This window comes from Ammospiza nelsoni, chromosome 28 (genome assembly GCF_027579445.1).
Source record: "Ammospiza nelsoni isolate bAmmNel1 chromosome 28, bAmmNel1.pri, whole genome shotgun sequence".
NCBI lineage: Eukaryota > Metazoa > Chordata > Aves > Passeriformes > Passerellidae > Ammospiza > Ammospiza nelsoni.
The window spans coordinates 3,169,070-3,191,035 of record NC_080660.1 but is presented as its reverse complement, the minus strand read 5'-3'; the positions used below and the strand labels follow the sequence as shown (position 1 = coordinate 3,191,035).

The 21,966-nt window shown below is 52.3% G+C and overlaps 1 long non-coding RNA gene across 1 annotated transcript in view; it reads left to right on the top strand.

Annotated features, from left to right (window-relative positions):
• LOC132084871 (uncharacterized) overlaps positions 1–21,966 on the top strand; it is a 49,337-nt gene that overhangs the window by 23,000 nt on the left and 4,371 nt on the right. The window contains exon 2 of the long non-coding RNA XR_009420110.1: positions 5,760–5,828. This is a non-coding gene — a long non-coding RNA (uncharacterized LOC132084871). The remainder of the gene's footprint in view (positions 1–5,759; positions 5,829–21,966) is intronic.

Below are 21,966 nucleotides of genomic sequence, written 5' to 3'. Positions count from 1 at the left end.
TTTTTTTTTTTTTTATTTTATTTTTTTTATTTTGTCTGCTCCTTGCTGTTGTTGGGACTCCCTGAGACCGACGTGGCCCAGCTCTGGGAAATGGGAGTCCACGAGCACCTGGCAGAGGAGCAGAGGGCTGGGTTGGCAGCCCGAGGTGGGGAAGTTCGGGTTTGGCATCCAAATGTTTGCAGCCCCGAGCCCGTTGCTAGAGGAAACGTGAAAAAAGGGGAAGGAGAGATTGCGGTCAGGGCTCTTCCCCTCTGCAATCTGCGCCTCCCTCTTGGCCCCTCCAGCCCCAGAGCTGCTTCTCCTGCCCGTCCATCCCCCCTGGGCTTTCCAGATGTGTGCTTGGAGTCCTCATGGTTATTTATTTGGGGGATTTTGTGTATGTGTGATGTAGGCAGGGGTTGTTTGTGTTTGGGGTTTATATACATGGGAATGAATTTGTATTTGGGGGGTTTATCTATACATGTGGGAATATATATATATGTATTTGGTGGGTTACATATATGGGATTATGTGTATTTTGAGAGGGCTATGTGTATGGGAATATATATTTTTTGGAGTTATATATGTGGGAATATATATATATATATATATATATATATATATATATATATATATATATATATATAAAAATAAAAATATTCCCACATGTATAGATAAGCCCCCAAATACAAATGTATATATACACAAATAATAGAAATAATACAAAATATACAAAAAATACAAATAATACAAACAACATACAAATATACAAATAAATAAATAAATAAATTTGGTGGGTTACATATATGGGATTATGTGTCTTTTGAGAGGGCTATGTGTATGGGAATATATATTTTTTGGAGTTATATATGTGGGAATATATATAAATATATAAACATATATAAAAATATATATATTAATAAAAATATTCCATTTATAGATAAGCCCCCAAATACAAATATTTATATATACAAATAATAGAAATAAATACAAAAAATACAAAAAATACAAATAATACAAACAACATACAAATATACAAATAAATAAATAAATAAATTTAGTGGGTTACATATATGGGAATATGTGTATTTTGAGAAGGCTATGGGTATGGGAATATATTTTTTTTTTGGAGTTATGTATGTGGGAATATATATAAATATATATATTTATATAATTTATATATATAAATAAAAATATTCCCACATGTATAGATAAGCCCCCAAATACAAATTTATATATTTACAAATAATACAGATAATACAAAATATAAAAAAATACAAATAATACAAATAATATACAAATAAATATATATATATATTTGGTGGGTTACATATATGGGAATATGTGTATTTTGAGAAGGCTATGGGTATGGGAATATATATATTTTTTGGAGTTATATATGTGGGAATATATATAAATATATATATATTTATATATATAAATAAAAATATTCCCACATGTATAGATAAATCCCCAAATACAAATTTATATATATACAAATAATACAGCTAATACAAAATATAAAAAAATACAAAAAATACAAATAATATACAAATATACAAAGAAATAAATATATATATATATTTGGTGGGTTACATATATGGGAATATGTGTATGTTGAGAGGGCTGTGGGTATGGGAATATATATATTTTTTGGAGTTATATGTGTGGGAATATATATGTGTTTGGGTGGGGTCAGCCATCCATCTCCCCTGGGCTTTCCAGCTGTGTGCATGGCAGTGGCCATGGTTATTTATTTGGGCGCATTTTATGTTATTATATGTATGTATGATGTAGGCAGAGGTTGTATGTATTTGGGGTTTATATACATGGGATTGAATTTGTATTTGGGGGTTTATCTATACATGTGGGAATATATATGTGTGTATATATATATATATATATATATATATATATATATATATATATACCCACATGTATAGATAAACCCCCAAATACAAATTCATATATATACAAATAATACAAAATATACAAAATTATACAAATAATATACAAATATACATATACACAAATATACAAATAATACAAATTTATATCTATATATTTGGTGGGTTACATATATAGGAATACGTGTATTTTGAGAGGGCTATGTATATGGGAATCCTCCAGGATCTTTATGGGCAGGTTGGAGCAGCTCCCTGCTGCCTTTGATGGCAGGTTGTGCCAGCCTGACTGTGTCAGTTACAAATGGGGATCCCAGGAGGTTCCCCTGGTTCTCCTGCCCTCAGGAATTTTGGTTGCTTACTTGGTGAAACCAAAGCTTTGGTTTTCAAATAGGAGCAGTGTTAGCACCTCAGCGTTTCTGCCCCAAAGCTGGGCATAAAGATTGTCTTTACCCTTTCTTTCCCCTTCTTTTTTCTTTCAGAAACAGGAATTCACTTGCCTTTGCCACCTCCATCCCTCTCCTATGTGTTTATTTTCCCCTCAGCTTATAAAATAACAGCTTGAAAACACAATACTTTCCCCCTTCCCTGGACAGCATTTCTCTGTTTATAAAGAGAAGGCTTGGAAAGCACGTGTGTGGTGGGGTGAGCCCTGGCCAGTGGCCTGAGCCAGCCCCAGCCCCTCAGCAGGGCCTGTGCAGGTCGAATGGTCACTTTTGAAATGCTCCAGAGGTTCTGGGAGCAGTGCCAGGTCCTCTCTTGGAGGGCAAAGGACGAGCATGGACAGGCAAGGGAGCTGGCAGTGCCACTGAGTGGGGGCTTTGCTCCTTTGTGCCAGCTCAGAACGTTGCAGAATGGGGGCTTGGCGGTTCACTGGGGTTTGCTGGTTCTGGAAGTCCCACCAAAGGTCCAGAGAGCAGTGGATTCTGCAGCTTGGGCAGGGGGTGAAGCGGCTCTAAAGCTGTCAGGCTGGAGAGGGTCAGGGTCCCAGGAGTGTCACCCCATGTGTGCTGTTCATCCCTGTCTCAGGTGACACTGGGCTGCAACCCTGCAATGTCAGAGGGACTTGGGGGTTCACTGGGGTTTGCTGGTGCTGGAAGTCCCACCAAAGGTCCAAAGAGCAGTGGATTCTGCAGCTTGGGCAGGGGGTGAAGCAGCTCTAAAGCTGTCAGGCTGGAGAGGGTCAGGGTCCCAGCACTGTAACCGCACGTGTGCTGTTCATCCCTGTTCATTCAACCCTGCAATGTCACAATTATCTGCAGGCTGAACACCCCAAACCCGATCCTGCTCCCCCTGGAGTTCCCCACCTTGGCCCTACAAGGGCAGCTCAGATTGGGTCAGCAAAGGCACTGCTGTTATTTGTCACCATCTGGGGACTGTGGCACGGCCAAGGGCTGGGTGGGATCAGCTGTTGTCCAAAGTCATTGTCCTAATGGCCTGGTGGGCTCTGGGAGCCAGATATGGCTGTGCCCACCACCAGCCATGGGCAGTTGTGTCAGTGCCAGAATCTGTGAGTGGTGATTGTGTGGCTGTGCTGGCTGTCCCATGGCACCACGGGCATCCTGGACATTTCTGGTGTGTCCAGCAGCATCTCCCACTGAGAGAAAACAGCTCTGTACAGACATCTGAGGTCTGGCCTGGCCACATGTCCCCCACTGCATCCTGGTGGGCTGTGGAGCTGACCCCAGTCCCCTCAAAGCAGAGCCAGCCTTGGCCACATCCTCCTCTCAGCCTGGTCTGTGGTCCCTGGTCCCCATGTGGCTCTGCCACCAGCCCTGCAGGGCTCTGCATGCTGAGACCAAAGAGAACTGGTCAGACAGTGAGAGGTGGTTTAGGAACCTCTGGTCCCTGATTCCCACATGGCTGTGCCACCAGTCTGCGTGGCTCTGCATGCTGAGACCAGTGGGAGCTGCTCAGACACCAAGAGGTGGTTTAGGAACCTCTGGTCCCTGATCTCTACGTGGCTCTGCCACCACCCCTGCAAGGCTCTGCATGCTGAGACCAGTGGGAGCTGCTCAGACACTGAGAGGAGGTTTAGGAGCCTGTGGTCCCTGGTCCCCATGTGGCTCTGCCATCACCCCTACATGGCTCTGCAGTGCTGAGAGCAGAGAGAACTGCTGGGACACTGAGAGGAGGTTTAGGAGCCTGTGGTCCCCAATCTCCACATGGCTCTGCATGCTGAGACCAGAGAGAGCTGGCCAGACACCAAGAGGAGGTTTAGGAACCTTCTGAGAGAGCCTTTGCCTTAAACAGCACTTCCCTCGTCCTGGCTGGCAGCGTGGCACTTCTTCTGTGGCTGTCCCTGTCCCCAAGTGGTCAGTCATTCTGCAGGACACTGTTTTGTTCAGGGGAATGAAGGAATGGTCGTGAGGGGCTGACAGCTTGGTCTGGGCTTAATGGGACAAGGACCCCCCCATCCTTGTCCTTGCTGCTCCCCGTTGTGGAGGACAGACTGTCTGTCTGTCCTGATGAGGGGATCCCTGTGCCTGGACATTTGCAGGACTCCAGCCCGAGTTCTGGGAGGTTTGGGGCTGGAGAGCCGCTCTCACCTCGGGGGTGTCCCTGTGCTTGGCTCCTGCGGCGGGAGGAAGGGGCAGCCCCGGTCCCGGCTCCAGCTTTGTTCAGGGGGAATTTTGTAATGGCAGGAAATGAGCTGGCTGTGGGAGGGGAGGAGGCCGGGGGAGGAAGGCTGGTTTGTGGTTGGAGCGGAGGATGAGGACGCCGGAAAGCTGAGCACAATTCCTCGCTCTGCTGCAGGTGCTGGGGGTGAGGCTGCGGCTCGGGAGCGCTGTGCCTCAGTTTCCCTTTTGTTCAGCACCGTTCTGTGACCGTGTTCACAGGGGATGAGGGAAGAGATGAGGATCTGACTCCATGTTTCAGAAGGCTTGATTTATTATTTTATGATATATATTATATTAAAACGATAATAAAAGAATAGAAGAAAGGATTTCCTCAGAAGACTGGCTAAGAATAGAATAGCAAAGAATGATAACAAAGGCTCTGTCTTGGACTCTCTGTCCGAGCCAGCTGACTGTGATTGGCCATTAATTAGAAACAACCACATGAGACCAATCCCAGATGCACCTGTTGCATTCCACAGCAGCAGATAATAAATGTTTACATTTTGTTCCTGAGGCTTCTCAGGAGAAAAAATCCTAAGGAAAGGATTTTTCATAAAAGATGTCTGCGACACCGTTCCCTTCATGGGAGTGTGCTGTGCTGGTGATGGGCTCTGCACAAGTCTCAGATGGTTGTGATCACCAGTAGGTGACCAGCACGAGGCCAGCTGAAGCCTCTGGGCTTTGCCCCATGGGTCTCCTCCCATCTCCCAGTGTGAGTGGGATGAGTTTAGGAGCTGAGTTTCCTTCTGGGCCACGGCAGATTCTCCACATGTGCTGCATGCATTCCCTGGGACAGTCTGAGCAAGCTGGTCACTGCTTTTTCCTGTGGGATGTGCATGAGAATCTTCCCAGAAAACACAAAGTTCACCTCAGCTTTGAGCAATTTTCTGCTGGCCACGCTGTCTGCCTGGGCCACATCCCTCGTTCATGTTAATTTTTGGTTTATAATTTGTTTAATTCCTGAGCTCCTTTTAATTTCTTTCCCTCTGGTCTCACTGAGATGCTTTCCACATTGCACAGCCCCAGGGCTCCCTGGATCCCTGCAGGTCCCACCCAGCCTGCACGGCCCTTGCAGCGATGCTGAGGATCGGGGCAGTGCAGGAGGGGACCCTGCAGCCAGGTCTGCAGGGGATACTGGGCTCCCCTCACTGTTCCCTCCATCTGTGCTTGGATGGGACACGTGGGGCGTCCTGTCCTTGCCTCTGTCCCCACCTCTGTCCCCTCACACTGACAGCTTCTTGCTTTGTCTTTGCAGTTGGATTGAGGAGCGGTGGCTGCAGCTCATCCCTGCCAGGAGCAGAAGATGCAGGAGGCTGCATAGCAGGTATGGGGGAAATCCCAAACTCTGAGTTCCTGCCTTCCCTTTGGGTTTGCTTGGCTGTGTCTGTCTCCCCTGCTGCAGGCTGGGAGCTGCACAAGGTCCCACAGAGGATGCAGCTCAAGGGTCTTGGCACCATAGTGGTGCCAACCACTCCAGTGAGGGCTGGTGCAGGAAGGGCACAGGGAACACCCTGCTGCTCTGCACACGGGGATCCTGATGTGTGGGATGGGCAGCAGAGCCCCAGAGCAGGGCAGGGAGGTGGTGCCCAGCACTGGGTGCCACTGCTGTTCCCCAGTGCCCATCTTCCCCTTCACTTCCCCAGCTGGCACAGCTCTGTAGCCACAGCACTGATTTGGGGTTCTCTGGGTGTTTTGCAACACAGCCCTGTGTATCAGTGCAAAGGAGGGTTTTTTCTGCCCTGTTTTCTCCCAGTGTGGACAAGACTTGTGGCCAAGCCTCCTGTTATTTTGTCCCTTGCATTCCTCTAAAATTAGGTGCTGCTGGGAGAGGGCCTCATGTCCAGGGTTTCTTCCTTTTCAACCTTCTTGGCCTGTTTATTGCTCTTACAGTAAATGTTTGTGTCTCCTGTGTCTGCAGTGAGGTTGTGGTACAGACACCACTGCGGGCTGCTTTATGAGGGCTCGATGGTTTCATGAAATGCATCTTCTGTACCTGAGAGTGAAATCAATAAAAGGAAAGATTTTTAAAAATAATACACCCCTAGCTCCTGAGCGGAGGGGGCTCTGTCACGACTGCTTAGCGAGCAGTTTTGTGGGGTTGTGATGACTTTTAGTGCTGGAGAAGGGGGCAGGTAATTTATTTGGAGGCCTGGTGATGTGAGATGGGGGCAGCATCACTGTGTCCTCTGCAAGGTCAGCACCAAGGGCTTCATCTGCTGATAGGAACCAAGAGCAGCTCCCCAGGCTGGGCCAGGGGAGTGCAGCAGCAGGGCCCTGCTGTGGCTCAGTGGTGCTTGGTGTGTGCCAGGGCACAGGGAGGTTTGAGGGCTTGGCTGGGTCTGTCTGAGTGCTCTGGGAGCGTTCTGGGGGCTGGTGCGGGACCAGCTCTTATCCACTCTGGGCACAAATGAGTACTAGTATTACCTCAGGGGGATGTGTTTTGGCGTGGTGAGTGATTACTGGAGTGTTGGGGCAGTGGGTCTGTCTGCTGTGGGGTGTGCATGGAGGGCAGCACCCTCCCTGGCTCCCAAACACCCCAAGGCCAGGGCCCCAACCGGATCCCCAGCCCGGATGCAGGTGGGCGGTGGCAGGATGTCTGTCACTGCCTTCTCCCCCTCATCACTGCCCAGCTCTGACCAGTGACAACAGCTCCTTGTTCTCTAGTTTCACACAAATTCTTGGGGTTTGGGTTGGCAGTGTCCTCCCTCAGAGCCCTCGTTCTGCCAGCACACAGTTTTGAGCGAGGAGGAGCAGTTCAGTGATGGCTGCAACTGCAGAACTGCTCAGGGAGGAGCATTTGGAACAGCATCTCTGGGGACCCCTTTAGGACTTGTCCCCTTGGCTGTGCAAGTGACAGGAGCTGAGCAATTAGAGGAGCAGTATTGATCCAGCCTCGGGAGCTGTGACGGCGGCACCGGGCGATTCAATCCCGGTGAAGCCACGTCCTGGACGTGCAGCATTGCTGCCTGCCATCAATAGGCATTTGTCTGAGGCCAGCCAGCAAACCTTCTTCTGTGACAGAAGACTCTTCTAGGGCCTGTGACCTTAATTGAGTCCACTCTTGCATGTCCTGAAGACGGTGGCTTGGTCTTGTTGCAGCCACGCTCGGTAAATGATGTGTCCAGCCCTGCATGCAGGGATGTCTTCTAGTGAGATTTTGCGTCCTGAGGCTGATTTCCAGCTGCTTGGGAAGAGCCCTCGGGTCACCAGGTCTGTTCCTCTGCTGCCTGAGGCCTTCCTGTGTTCTCTTGGAGGTTTATTGGCAACTGGAGTTCACAACTTCCAGGCTGCCACTGTCCTGGAGGTGTGAGTGTGCCACCTCACCTGGTGGGATCTCTTTGCAAGATCCCCATCTCCAGGGAGAGCTTGTAAAATCCAGCCAGCGGGCACACTGAAACCAAATCCCCACTCTTGACCCTTTTGGATATGAAATACTGAATTTGGTGAGGCAGTGGGTGCCTGCTGTGTTTGCCGCAGCTGAAATGTGGCTGAGCTGTTGGAGGTCACCTTTGCAGTCCCCGTGGAGCCGGGTGGCCTTCTCTGGTCACGGCACTGCCCTGCGCTTTGGGTTCTGAGCTCATCCGCTATTTTACCACTGGCGGGAGGAGGGGGGGGGGAATAAAACCGTGTCTTCAAAGCCCTTTTCCCTTGGGGAAAAGCCAGCTTGGTCAGAAACGTCGGCGCAGAAATGTCATCTGACCCAGCAGCTGCCTCACGCCTCCCGGGGGTCCTGCGGCGCCCGCTCGCCACGGGCCGGGCCCGGCTTTGGGCTGCCGGAGGAAACGAGCCCGGCCGCTGCTTTTTGGCAAGCTCCGGCCGCTCCCTTCCCCCCTGCGGGCTCCAGCAGCCCCTCCTGCTGCCTCCGCATCTGCCTGTGCCCTTCAGAGCACCGCGCTGCCTGGGGGTGCCGGGGCTCGGGGCCGGGGCAGCGCTCGGGGATGGCGGCTCCGGCCGGCGCTTCCTGCCGGCCCTCAGCGCGCAGCGGCCGCGGAGAAGGACGCAGCCACCCTGTCTCCTGTAAGTACCTCTCACTCTTTCCACTGGAGAGTTAAAATTAGCAACTTCTTTTTTTATAAGGCAGGCGTCGCTTTAAAGCTCGCCAGCCCAACTGGGTTTCCTTTTATTACCCCCCCTCCCCCGACTCCTTTTCTCTTGATTTTTTAAATATTATTTTGTTGTTATTGTTCAACGCGTGCGTGCACTTTTCTCCCTTTTTATTTCTTTCTTTTTTTTATTTTTTTTTATTTTTCCCCCCTCCTTCTTTTCGTTCCTTCCTATTTTAAACACGGGTGACGCTGCAGTGTCGGTGCGGAGTTTGGAGCCAAATAAACAGCTCGGCACTCTCTCCCCCACCCCGATCGCCTTACAGAGCCCGGGGCCGGAGCCCAGCGCCGAATTTAGCCCCTTATCTATTGTCAGCCTCCGCGGTCGGCGCTGCCCTGCCAGGGGAGGGCTTGCCCCGGACCCCCTTGTTGCTCCTGACACAAATTCTCGCTGTGAGTTGTTGTTTTTTCCCTCTCCTTTGTGTTCGTGCTAAAGCACAGAAGTGCCCTTAAAGCAGGAATCAGGACCCGTTGCTTTTTTTTTGTTTTGTTGTTGTTTTTTCCAGGGCTGGCTGAGCAGGGAGGGGAGAGAGGGGGAAACTGAGGCACAGAGGTGAGCATGGCTCCCTGATGGGGACTGGGTGAGCTGGGATTTCCTCTTTGAGGAATCAAAACAAACATAAACCAGGAAGGAAGAGGCAGCAGAAACGGGCTCAGAGGCAGGATCAGTGCGTGTCCCGGGGGATAAATCCCTTTGGGAAGGCCGTGCCCTCTGTCCAGGGCCGGTTCGGTGCCGGTGCCGGGGCTCCGCCGGGAGCTCCGCCGGGACGGGCCGGGGCCAGCAGCTGGAAGTGGACGTCGCAGCCCGGATCTGCGAAAGCAAACAGGAAGGCGAATGGGGAGCAGCCGCTGTGTTTACTCAGAGGTTATTTATTGTGGTTCCTCAGAGGTTGGTCCTGGGGACTTTAACACCTTCCTGCTTGCTGCTGGGTCCTCTCGGCCAGGGCTGGAGCTGCGGGCACATCGGAGGTGAGCCAGGTACCAGCATGGTGTCAGGCCAGGTGTGACACTGGGGCTCTCTGTCCAGCTCCTTCTCCTCCCCTGACTGTTCCCTGAATGTTTGTTTTGCTCCAGAGCCCAGCCTGGCTGGGTTGGATGTGGTGGGGATGGATGTGGTGGGGCTGGGACCAGGGCTGAGCTTGGCTCGTCCTAGAAAAATCTTTTTCCTTTTGATTCTTTCAGGGTTTTTTATGCTGTTGCTGCTTTGCGATAACTGTTAATAATGCTGATAATGTTCATATCCATGTCTGTGAAAATGAAGGTGCAGAACCTGTCGGAAGGGGATCTTTCAGAAGTGCTTTTAGTGTTTCCCTCCCAAGAGGGAGGGAGGGAGGAGGGAGAAGTGTTTCCCTTCCCAGGCGTGTGCTGCTCTAGCTCTGATGCTCATGGATGGGGCTGGAGGATAAACTTTGGCTGTGCTTTGGGTTAAACCCTGCCCTTTCCCATTGCTGGCTGCCCTTTCCCATTGCTGGCTGGGTGAGGTGGGTTCTCCCCTCTGCTTGCCTTGTGTCACAGGGTGGTCTCCTTTGTTTGGCAAGCACTGCAGGGTCCCAAGGTAACAACAGCTGCAGAGCCCTTTCCTCCTCCTCCTCCTCTTTTGGGCAAACCACCCATTTGGGCAACTCCTCAATGATACATTTTTACATCCCCATCCTTCAGCAAAAATACTGATTTAAATATTTTCATTTCTTTCTACAAATTCGTGCCTTACCTTTTCTCATCCCACCTTTGACAAAAAACTGTGGTATTTGATTTTCGTCCCCAATATTTCCCTTTTCCAAGAGGGATTGTGGCTGGTGTTTACCCATGGCATTCCCGCACTCACAATACCTGCCCTGTCCATCTCCTGTGTTCTTCAGGAGCATCCCAATGGCTTTTCTGCCATGATAACATGGCTGGGAACCATGACAAGCCCTTTGCCTGAGCCATGGCCATGTGCCAGTGATTCTGCAGCACAGATTTTGGAGTGTGCCACACCAGGATGTGATGGTGCTTGTGGAAGGTGCCAAATGTTGGCATTTCCCACTGCTCTCCTGAGTGTCACCTCCATGCTCTGCTGGAATGTCCTTGTGGGCAACATCCACACCCCCAGGGCTGGCCACAATCATCATCCCTCTTTTGAAGAGAAGGGCTCAGCTGCTTGGGCACCTAAATCCCCCTTGCTGAAACACAGAATTTGGCCTTAAAAAATCCCCTTTTGGGGCAGGATGCTGTTCCTGTGTGCTGGGATGGGCTCTGGATGAATCTGTCTCAGTGGGAGCCATCACCCAGGTGTGTAGGGGCTGCTGTGGGGTCAGCAGAGCTCATGGCCTCACTGCTGTGCTGGGGGAGCAGCAGGACAGGATTTGTGTGCCTGGGACAGGAATGTGTGTGCTGTGAGTGAGCAGCAACAGCTGAGAGCCAGCTGTCCTGGTGGATTTGAGCTGCCTGGTGAGCTGGGGCTGGGTTCTCACCCCTCTGGCTCAGGGGTACAGCCGATGGCAGAGCTTTTGTGGCACAGGGGACATCCTGGGGGATGAGGGACCTGGAGTTTGTGTCACCCTGGGATGCTCCTGTGGTGCCCTGTTGGGCTCTGGATAGCAGAGTGCTGCTGGTGGCTGGTTTATTTATGGGCTGGGTTGCAGACACTGTGTTTTCAAGGCAGCACAGGAGAAGAGGAAGTTAAACCAGTCTTTGCCATGTGGCATCTTGTCCCAGTTCCTCCTGTTTGCTCAGAGTGAGGTGGGTTGGGGCTCAGTGGCAGCCACACCATGGTCTGTGCCTCCTGGTGGGCTTTGGTGGCTCCTCCTCAGAGAGGTTCCCATTCCCAGGGCCTTGATCTCTGCTTTTGGTGCTTTTACAGCCCCAATGTTAGGTTTGTTTCATTTATTAAATGGAATAACAGTGTCTGGTGTAGTGTGGCTCTGAGCAGAGTCTGGGGCTATGGACCAGCATGGGTTTGGGGAATGTGCAGAGATGGGTGGGCATGTCACCTCTGAGACAGGCAGATGGCCAGGATGACAATTTTTGTGGCTTTGTTTCCAGGCTGGAAGTGCCAGGGACAGCTTGGAGCTGTGATGGTGCAGTGTGAGCACGGGGATGGAGGCAGGAGTGTGGTCCTGCCTGCTCCTCTTGGTGTTGGCCAGATTTTTTCCATCCATATCTCCTTCTAGTGAGCTCTGCTATGGTATCACCCTCACAGTAATTAGCATTGCCATATCAGGGACAAATTAAGATTTTTTTGCTTCTTGTCCTTCTGGTGACCACCATCACCTTCCCAGCATTGAGGGCTCCTTATTTCACCAGCTCCTCTGCACCCCAAATGAATTCTGGACCCTGCAGCCCCTGGGCAACCTGGTGCTTCCTCCCAGGAGCTCCAGATGGGCAAACCCTGATTTGGGACAATGCAGGAGCAACATCTGCCTCTGCATTGGGGCCTGCCACAAGTGATGGAAGCCTTGGGCATGGATGCAATCAGCAGTTTATGCAAATTAAATCAAATCAGCAGCCTTTGGGCACCATGGCTGCTACTCACCAGTGCTTGGGGGTGAAAATCCAACAAAGAAATGGTTGTGGGAGGTTGGTTTGGAAGATCTTGGTGGCCTTTGGGAAGGGGCTGAGCCTTTGGGAGTTGTGCTCCAGGGCTGAGTTCTGGGGTGGCACTGGGAGCCTTGGGCCTCCAGGCAGCCCTGGCTCCCAGGCTGAGCCCACCCTGGGCTTTGGAGGGTCTGCAGAGCTGCTCTGGGGTGCTCTGGGTGGGGATGGGGCACAGAGTGGCTGAACATGTGTCTGGGCTGGGGATGGAGATGAGCTGGGAGAGCTGGAGCTGTTGAGAAGGCTCCAGGGAGACCTTAGAGCCCCTTCCAGCACCTGAAGGGGCTTCAGGAGAGCTGGGGATGGGGCACAGAGTTGCTGAACATTTGTCTGGGCTGGGGATGGAGATGAGATGAGCTGGAGATGAGGCTGAGGGAGCTGGAGCTGTTGGAAGACTCCAGGGAGACCTTGGAGCCCCTTCTAGCACCTGAAGGGGCTTCAGGAGAGCTGGAGAGGGGCTTTGGACCTGGGTGGGGAGGGATGAGAGCCTGGAATGACAGGACAAAGGGGAATGGCTTCCCACTGCCAGCATGGGAATATAGATGGGGTATTGAGAGGAAATTCTTCCCTGTGATGGTGCTGACACCCTGGCACAGGTGCCCAGAGAAGCTGTGGCTGCCCATGGATCCCTGGAAGTGTCCAAGGCCAGGTTGGATAGGGCTTGGAGCAGCCTGGGGTAGAGGTTGGGATGAGTTTTAAGTTTCCTCCCAACCCAAACCATTCTAGGATTTCATGATTTGTGCCACAGTGCCCTTGGGCAAGGAGCAGGAGGATGTGCCAGGCTGGTGCTGAGGACATTCCCCAGTCCCCATCCCAGTGACACAGGAGGGAAGAGCAGAGTTCCTCTGGGACAGTTCCACTCCCATCTGTGCCCTGTGGGGCTGTTGAGGGTTTCCATTGCTCTCTGGATGGCCTGGAGCAGCAGTTGGGGCTGATGGGATTTCCCCTGGGGAGAACCTGCCAGGAGGAGAGAGATTTGTCCCCCGTGCTGCTGGAGGAAATCCCTTCATGGAGAGCCCCCAAATACCCAGCTGGGAGGGATTTGCTTTGCCCTGATGCTGCTGAGCTGCCCCTGGGAGCCCCAGTGGGTCCCAGTGCTGAGATCCTGCCCTGAGCTGGAGCTGGAGGCAGTGATTGTCCCCTTTTGGTGACAAATGCTCAATGTCCTTGGTGACCACGGAGGTGATGTGACCCATGGTGAGGCTGCACTGGGCATGGGTGCACCCTCAGGATAGGGGTGCCAAGGAGGGTGGAGGCAATGTTGGGGTGCTGCTGGGGTTCATGGAGAGAGGAAAACCCTCAGAGTGAAACATTTCAGCTTCTCCTGGGCTCTGCCCACACCCCAGAGTAAGGGGGAAGCAGAACTGCATGGCCCCAAAAACTGCAGCCATGTCCAGCCCCTCCATAGCTCCCCTTTCCTGCCTGTGGCCTCAGCACCAGTGAGAGGGCCCAGAGTGGGGCTGGTTTGGGGTGCAGAGCTCCTCCTGCACCCCACCAGTGCAGGCTGAGCTGTGACAGCCTCCTGATTTACTGAGTGCAGCATCCAACCCTGAATTCAGCTCCTGATTTACACAGAGCAGCATCCAACCCTGAATTCAGCTCCTGATTTACCCAGTGCAGCATCCAACTCCAAATTCAGCTCCTGATTTACTGAGTGCAGCATCCAACCCTGAATTCAGCTCCTGATTTACTGAGTGCAGCATCCAACCCTGAATTCAGCTCCTGATTTACTGAGTGCAGCATCCAACCCTGAATTCAGCTCCTGATTTACCCAGTGCAGCATCCAACCCTGAATTCAGCTCCTGATTTACCCAGTGCAGCATCCAACCCTGAATTCAGCTCCTGATTTACCCAGTGCAGCATCCAACCCTGAATTCAGCTCCTGATTTACCCAGTGCAGCATCCAACCCTGAATTCAGCTCCTGATTTACCCAGTGCAGCATCCAACCCTGAATTCAGCTCCTGATTTACCCAGTGCAGCATCCAACCCTGAATTCAGCTCCTGATTTACCCAGTGCAGCATCCAACCCTGAATTCAGCTCCTGATTTACCCAGTGCAGCATCCAACCCTGAATTCAGCTCCTGATTTACCCAGTGCAGTATCCAACCCTGAATTCAGCTCCTGATTTACCCAGTGCAGCATCCAACCCTGAATTCAGCTCCTGATTTACCCAGTGCAGCATCCAACCCTGAATTCAGCTCCTGATTTACCCAGTGCAGCATCCAACCCTGAATTCAGCTCCTGATTTACTGAGTGCAGCATCCAACCCTGAATTCAGCTCCTGATTTACTGAGTGCAGCATCCAACCCTGAATTCAGCTCCTGATTTACCCAGTGCAGCATCCAGCCCTGAATTCAGCTCCTGATTTACCCAGTGCAGCATCCAACCCTGAATTCAGCTCCTGATTTACTGAGTGCAGCATCCAACCCTGAATTCAGCTCCTGATTTACTGAGTGCAGCATCCAACCCTGAATTCAGCTCCTGATTTACCCAGTGCAGTATCCAGCCCTGAATTCAGCTCCTGATTTACACAGAGCAGCATCCAGCCCTGAATTCAGCTCCTGATTTACCCAGTGCAGCATCCAACCCTGAATTCAGCTCCTGATTTACCCAGTGCAGCATCCAGCCCTGAATTCAGCTCCTGATTTACCCAGTGCAGCATCCAACCCTGAATTCAGCTCCTGATTTACCCAGTGCAGCATCCAACCCTGAATTCAGCTCCTGATTTACACAGAGCAGCATCCGACCCCCAATTCAGCTCCCTCTCCTTCTCGCTCTTTTTTTTTTTTTTTTTAATGAGTCAACCTCTCATCTGTCATATTAAACCTCCTCATTACCAGGTATCTAAATTTTGCCCTGACAATAGTGACAGGGGAAGCTGAGATCTCATTGCCACGGCTCAGGGGCTCTGGGGAGCTGGCAGGTGGTTATTTCATGCCCTGCAGGGAGCCGTGGGGGTGGGCAACAAGAGCTGGATAATGGGCTCTTGCTTGCCATCATTTAGAAAACCCTAGTTTAGTGCAGAGAGAAAAATTCCCCCCAGTCTCTGCCTCTGGAGATGGTGAGAGATGGAGAATATGGGGGAAGGGGAGCAGATTTGGGGGTCTGGCTGTTTCTCCCTGGGTGTGAAGTGGATTGGGATGGGAGTGTGGAGGAGCAATGGAGAGTAGGACGATCGGGATGGACGGAGACGAGAGATCTCTGAAGCCAGGGTGTGGAATTTGGGGTTTATTGCAAAGGGCCTGGGTGCGGGGCCCTGCTGGGATTTGGGGTTTATTGCAAAGGGCCTGGGTGCAGGGCCCTGCTGGGATTTGGGGTTTATTGCACAGGGCCTGGGTGCAGGGCCCTGCTGGGATTTGGGGTTTATTGCAAAGGGCCTGGGTGCAGGGCCCTGCTGGGATTTGGGGTTTATTGCAAAGGGCCTGGGTGCAGGGCCCTGCTGGGAGCTGCAGCCACAGCTCGGAGCAGGCCCGAGAGAAGAGAGGGGGAGAGAGGGTGAGAGGGTGAGAGAATAAGGGAGTAAAAAAGGTAAGACAGTAAAAAGGGGTAAGAGAGTTAAAGGGGTAAGAGAGCGAGGTTCCTGTTACAATACAATAAATCTTCTTCTGTGTTGAATATTGAATATTCTAATTCTCGCTAACCAATCTAGTACAATATACAAATCCTATAGCATTTCCATACAGCCTATAAGAATCACTACATTACCACACTGTGTTACATTTTAAACCCTAAAAACTCCTCTTTGGGCCCCTTCTGCCAAGCTGGCAGGGTCTGCTCTGAGCCTTGGAGCTGTCTGCAAGCAGAGGGTGTTGTTCCATCAATAGGGGATCACCTTCAGTGAGCACACCATTGTTTTCCAGGTGTTCAGTAACTGAGGGATCTCAAAGCTTGCTTTCATTTCAATCTCGCTTATAGTTTCTATATTCTCAAAATCTTTTGGCAGACAATCACATTTATAAGTCTTTCCTGTTCCATCTTCCCCAACAGGAGTGGTTGGGGATGGAGGGTAAATGGGGATGGGGTAAATGGGGATGGGGTAAATGGGGATGGGGTAAATGGGTATGGAGGGTAAATGGGGATGGGGGTAAATGGGGATGGAGGGTAAATGGGGATGGGGGTAAATGGGGATGGAGGGTAAATGGGGATGAGGGTAAATGGGGATGGAGGGTAAATGGGGATGGGGGTGGCTGGGAGTGAGGATAGAAGGAGCTGAGGATGGATAGGGATGGCACAGGGCTGCCCTGTGCATGCAGTTGGTACCACTGGGGAAGGTGGTACCCTCAGTGCATACTGGGGTGCCCCCAGGGCATGCGGGGTTCCCAGCCTGGATGTGCACACCTGAGGACACCACAGGCAGGCTCAGGGTGCTGGGTGACCTCTGCTGCAAGGATGCCACCACCAAGGTCACTGCTCAAGGTCATGAGGCTTAATCTGGCAGCTGCATCAGCCTTTGGTTGCTGTTCTCAGGGTGCTCTGAAGGTCCTTTAGCAGGGGGCTGTCCAAGCCCTGCTGTTTAACTCCAAGCCCAGCAGTGACCCTGTAGCATCTCCAGGAGAGGGGATCAGCTGCCTCTCTGGGAAGCCACGTGGTGTGAGGGGCTGCAAGTCCCTGCTTGTCCTGGTCCCACAGGCTTTTCCCTCCTGAAACTGGATCCTTACCTTGGGTGGGGACTCCCTGGTTGGCTTTTGGACAGCACCAGGCAGGGCTGTGGCTTTGCCAGTGCAGCTCCTGCCCAGCCTCCTTTCCCTGTGTCCCCTGCAGCCTCTGCTGTCTTTGGCTGTGCTGGCAGTGCAGAGAAGGTCCCTGGCTGTCACCCTGCCTGTGCAGAGCATGTCACCAGTCTGGGATGTGCTGTGGATGTGCTGGCATCCCTGTGGTGTGGGATGAAACTGTGATCTGGGCTGTAGGGCACCAGCGTTCTGCTTTGGGGGCTGCCTCCAGTTCTTGTGCTGGTGTTGGGACTGACATCCCTGTGCTGATGTTGGGACTGTCACCCTTGTGCTGATATTGGGACTGTCATCTCTATGCTGATGTTGGGACTGTCATCTCTGTGCTGATGTTAAGACTCATCCCTGTGCTGATGATATTGTGACTGTCACCCTGTGCTGATGATATTGTGACTGTCACCCTGTGCTGGTGTTGGGACTGTCACCCTTGTGCTGATGTTTGTACTGACATCCCTGTGCTGGTATTGGGACTGACATCCCTGTGCTGATGTTGGGACTGTCACCCTGTGCTGGTGTTGGGACTGTCACCTTGTGCTAGTGTTGGGACTGTCATCCCCATCCCTGTGCTGATGTTGGGACTGTCACCTTGTGCTGGTGTTGGGACTGTCATCCCCATCCCTGTGCTGGTGTTGGGACTGTCACCCTGTGCTGATGTTTTGACTGTCACCCTGTGCTGATGTTGGCACTGTCACCCTGTGCTGATATTTTCTGACTCCACACTGGCACACCCAATGTGGGGGAAGAGAAGATCACCCCCAGTTTAATAATTTCCCTCAAATCCTCTCTTTAACCCCCCCTTGCTCAGCAAACCCCACTACTCCAGTGCCAGGGCCGTGCTTCGCCTCAGCCTGTGCCAGCCTTGGCACCATGTGAGGTTTTGTTACAGCTCAGTAGAGCTGGTTGCACGCTTGGCATCTGGTTTTCTTCAGAGAATGCTGAATCTGGGTCAGGAATAGATGTGTGTGAGTCTTCCCAATTCCTTGGGGGCCTGGCTGATTCCAGCCTCACTGCTGCTCCCCTGAGCTACCTGCAGCTGCTTTGGCTGCCCATCCCAGGGAATCTGAGCCCTGCCATGGGTGCAGCAGGGTTGGCAGCTCAGCCCTGGGCTGGCACCTGCGTGCCCAGTGGGATTTGGCTCCGGGCAGGGTCAGGCAGCTGCAGTTTCTGAGCAGCAGCTTTGCTCTGGAGCCACGTTTCGGGCGCCTTCCTCTCCCCTCCCCCTGCCTGCATCTGGAGGTTCGACACAGGAACCCAGATAGCATCATCCTGAAACCAGAATAGAAGCTTTGGAGGAGACTCGAGCGTGTTTGTGCGGTTTTTATCTCGGTTTGGAGATAAAGAGGTGCTAAACAATGCAAGGCTGGCTGGCTTGGAGTCCCTCAGGGTGCTGGGGACTCGCTGGCACCTCCCTTGCTGCTGTGCCAGGGTGCTCCCTTGTGCCTCCTGGGTGCCACATTGCCCTGGCAGCAGTGCCCCCACGGCACAGCAGAGCAGCACGGTGCCAGGGGCTTTGCCAGAGAGGAAGAGCAGCGTTAACATGAGCTCTGGCCGTGGGGGTTTTAGGGAAGGGGCTTTGCAAAGGAGAAGGAAGTCAGTCCTGCTGATCCACAAACCACACAGAAGGAAACTAAAAGTCCTTGGTGTCAGCATGGAGGATATGTTAAAAAAACAACAATTAGCTCACAAGAGGCAGCAAGAAAGGAAACAGGAAGGCAAGAACTGCAGTTAAACAGGCGGGTTCAAGAGGTGACTTGAGCTAAATCCATGTCCTGAAGGGATGGGATCCAGCCCTGGCCATGGGTGAGGAGGTGACTTTGCTCTTTGGCAGGACTTGGTGTCCTCAAGGTGAGGCTCAGAGACTTCTGCAGCAGCTGCTCTTTATTTGCAGCTGCTTTTGGGGCTGTTGGCAGCAGGTGGAGGCTCTCAGCTGGGCTGGGGGCTGCTGGGGCACTGGGGCCACCTCACCTCCCCACGCAGCTGCTTCTGGTAAAAAATGGCAGCTCTGTGGCAGGAGAGATGCAGCAGCTGCTCCTGCCACCCCCAAAGCACCACTGCTACCTCAGGAGTGTCATTGCCACCTCAGGAGCACCACTGCCACCTCAGGGGCATCACTGCCACCCCCAGAGCACCACTGCCACCTCATGTGCATCATTGCCACCTCAGGGGCATCACTGCCACCTCAGGGGCATCACTGCCACCCCCAGAGCACCACTGCCACCCCAGAGCACCACTGCCATCTCTGGGGCATCACTGCTACCTCCACAACACCCCTGCCACCCCCAAAGCATCACTGCCACCTCTGGGGCATCACTGCCATCCCCAAAGCATCACTGCCACCTCCAAAGCACCACTGCCACCCCCAAAGCATCACTGCCACCTCAGGGGCATCACTGCCACCTCAGGTGCATCATTGCCACCTCAGGGGCATCACTGCCATCCCCAAAGCATCACTGCCATCTCTGGGGCATCACTGCCATCCCCAAAGCATCAGTGCCACCTCCAAAGCACCACTGCCACCCTCAAAACATCACTGCCACCTCAGGTGCATCATTGCCACCCCCAAAGCATCAGTGCCACCTCCAAAGCATCACTGCCACCTCAGGGGCATCACTGCCTCCTCCAAAGCATCATTGCCACCTCTAAAGCATCAGTGCCACCTCCAAGGCATCACTGCCACCCCCAAAGCACAACTGCCACCTCAGGTGCATCACTGCCACCCCCAAAGCATCATTGCCACCTCCAAACCATCACTGCCACCTCAGGGGCACCACTGCCTCCTCCAAAGCATCACCGCCACCTCCAAAACATTGCTGCCACCTCCATAGCATCACTGCCACCTCCAAACATCATTTCTTCCTCCTCCCCTGCCCTGTCCCCCTCCCAGCAGGGACAATGAGGGGCTCAGTGTGGTGTAATCCACTCCCACTGCAGGCCAGCTCAGTTTGCATTCCTCACCTGGGCTCTCCTGCCTCAGTGGACAGACAGGATGACTTGGCGTGGACAAGGAGATGGACATGGCCCAGCTGGCAGTGCTGGCAGAGCCACTGATGTGCCCAGCTGATCCCACAGCATGTGAGGGGCCAGGGTTGTGCCCCTCTGCCCCTCTCTGGTGAGACAGCCCTGCAGTGCTGCCTCCAGCTCAGGAGGAAGAGCACAAATGTCCTGGAGTGAGTCCAGAACAGACCATGGAGATGCTCTGAGGGCTGGATCCCCTCTGCTCTGCAGCCAGGCTGGGGGAGCTGGGGCTGTAGGGGGGTCTGGGGACACCTTGGGGCTCCTTCCATTGTGTAAAGGGGCTCCAGGAGGGCTGGAGAGGAACCTGGGACAAGGACCTGGAGTGATGGAGCAAGGACAGGGTTAGATGGGAAGAAATGTGTCCCTGTGAGTGGGTGACAGAGAGGTGGGATGAGGTGAGCTTTAAGAATCTGACCATCCTACAGTTCTGTACCACCTTGTACCCCACCTGGATGCGTGCTGGGGCTCCCTTGCCATGACCTTTTTCCCACAGAGGAGCTGCAAGACTGGGACAGTTTATTGCTGTCATTTCTGTCTGTGGATAAACCTGACACCCCCCAAAGTGTGTTTGGGGCTTGGGTCCATGAATTCAGTTCCTGTGGCAGAGAGGAGCCTCCCTTTACTCCCAGCCAGACCTTGAATTGATGGCTCCTGTTAAGGAAAAACACATTTTGGGGATGTGTTTCCTGCAAATTTTGGGTGAAAGGTGGGTTGGTCCCTCAGTGAGAGCATTGGGTGCCTGGGGGAGCAGCTGCTGCCTTGGGCTGTGATCTGCCCTGCCTGTCACCTGCATTTTTCCCTCCAAACTGGGACTTTGTGTGCCTCCATAAGATGAGCTGTGTGTTCACAGGGCAGCATTTTTCTCCTTTTCCCAACCTTCAGATGTCCTTTGAAGCTCCTTTTGCAGGTTTCCTTGCAGCCAGGGATGTCCTCGTTGCCCTGGACCTGTTTTGGGGATGGAGATCAGGAAAACATCCCTTGAACTGCTGCCAACCCATCCCAATTTTGCCCTCCCTCGTGTCACTGGCTCTGCTGTGTGTGCCTGCATCGAGGACCACGGTGCCACATGCTGGGAAAAAGCAAAGAGCTCCAAAGGAAAATAACATTTTTTTGGAAAGGATGCGTTTATTTGCCTTTATTTATCTTCCTAAAGCTTTCAGATTAATCTTTTTGATCTTGCCTCTGCAGCTGCATGGCCAAGGTTTGGTTTCTTTCAGCTGACATTGTGCTGTGAGAGCACACAGCACTGCAAGGGGGGTGTTAAGGAAGGCCAGCAGAATTCCTTTTGCTCTGGAGAAGGGGAGGTGTGTGGAGCTAACTTTAGCAAGGAGCAACTAAAAAAGGGATGCAATAAAAGTATATTAAAAATAGCAAATGGCTGTAGAAAGTGGATGTGAGACTCTCAGTGTCCCCTGCTTGTGCCCAGAGAAACGTGGGGCTGGAAAAGTGACAGAGCAGCGCAGAGCCCCTGCTGCTTGTGCAAAGCAAAGGTGAAACCACTTAGAAGTAGGTGAAACACATCAGAAGTTTATACAGGAGATTTAAAAAAAATCATCCAGAAATAAAGACTTGAAAGAGATCTCAGCTCCTCTGTGTCCTCAGCTCATGAGCTGGGGATTCAGCCCCCCAGATCCCTTGTTTTGTAAAAACATCTCCCAGCTGAGATTCCTCTGCGCTTTTCCTTTCTTTCTTCCCCCCCATTTGCAAAATGCTAACTCTGCTCTCTCGCCTGTCTCTCCAATTTGGAGCAATTTACTGCGAGCCGGGGATGAATTACTCAGCACAGAGTTAACCAGCACCTGCTCGGAGTTAATTGGCATGTGTGCTAATTGCCGTGATAGTCACACTTGTGCGAGCTGAGAGCGGGGAGGGGGGAGCTCCTCCAGCCCAGAGCTCCTCATGCTCAGTTCCCTGAGCCTGCCTGACATTCCTGCCACTGCAACAGGGTCAGGGTGGCTTTTTCCAGCGGGTTTGCAGCTCCTTTTCCATGCCCTTGGGCCCTCCTTGGCAGGGTGTGGGAGCTGGGATGGTTTCCTTGGAAAA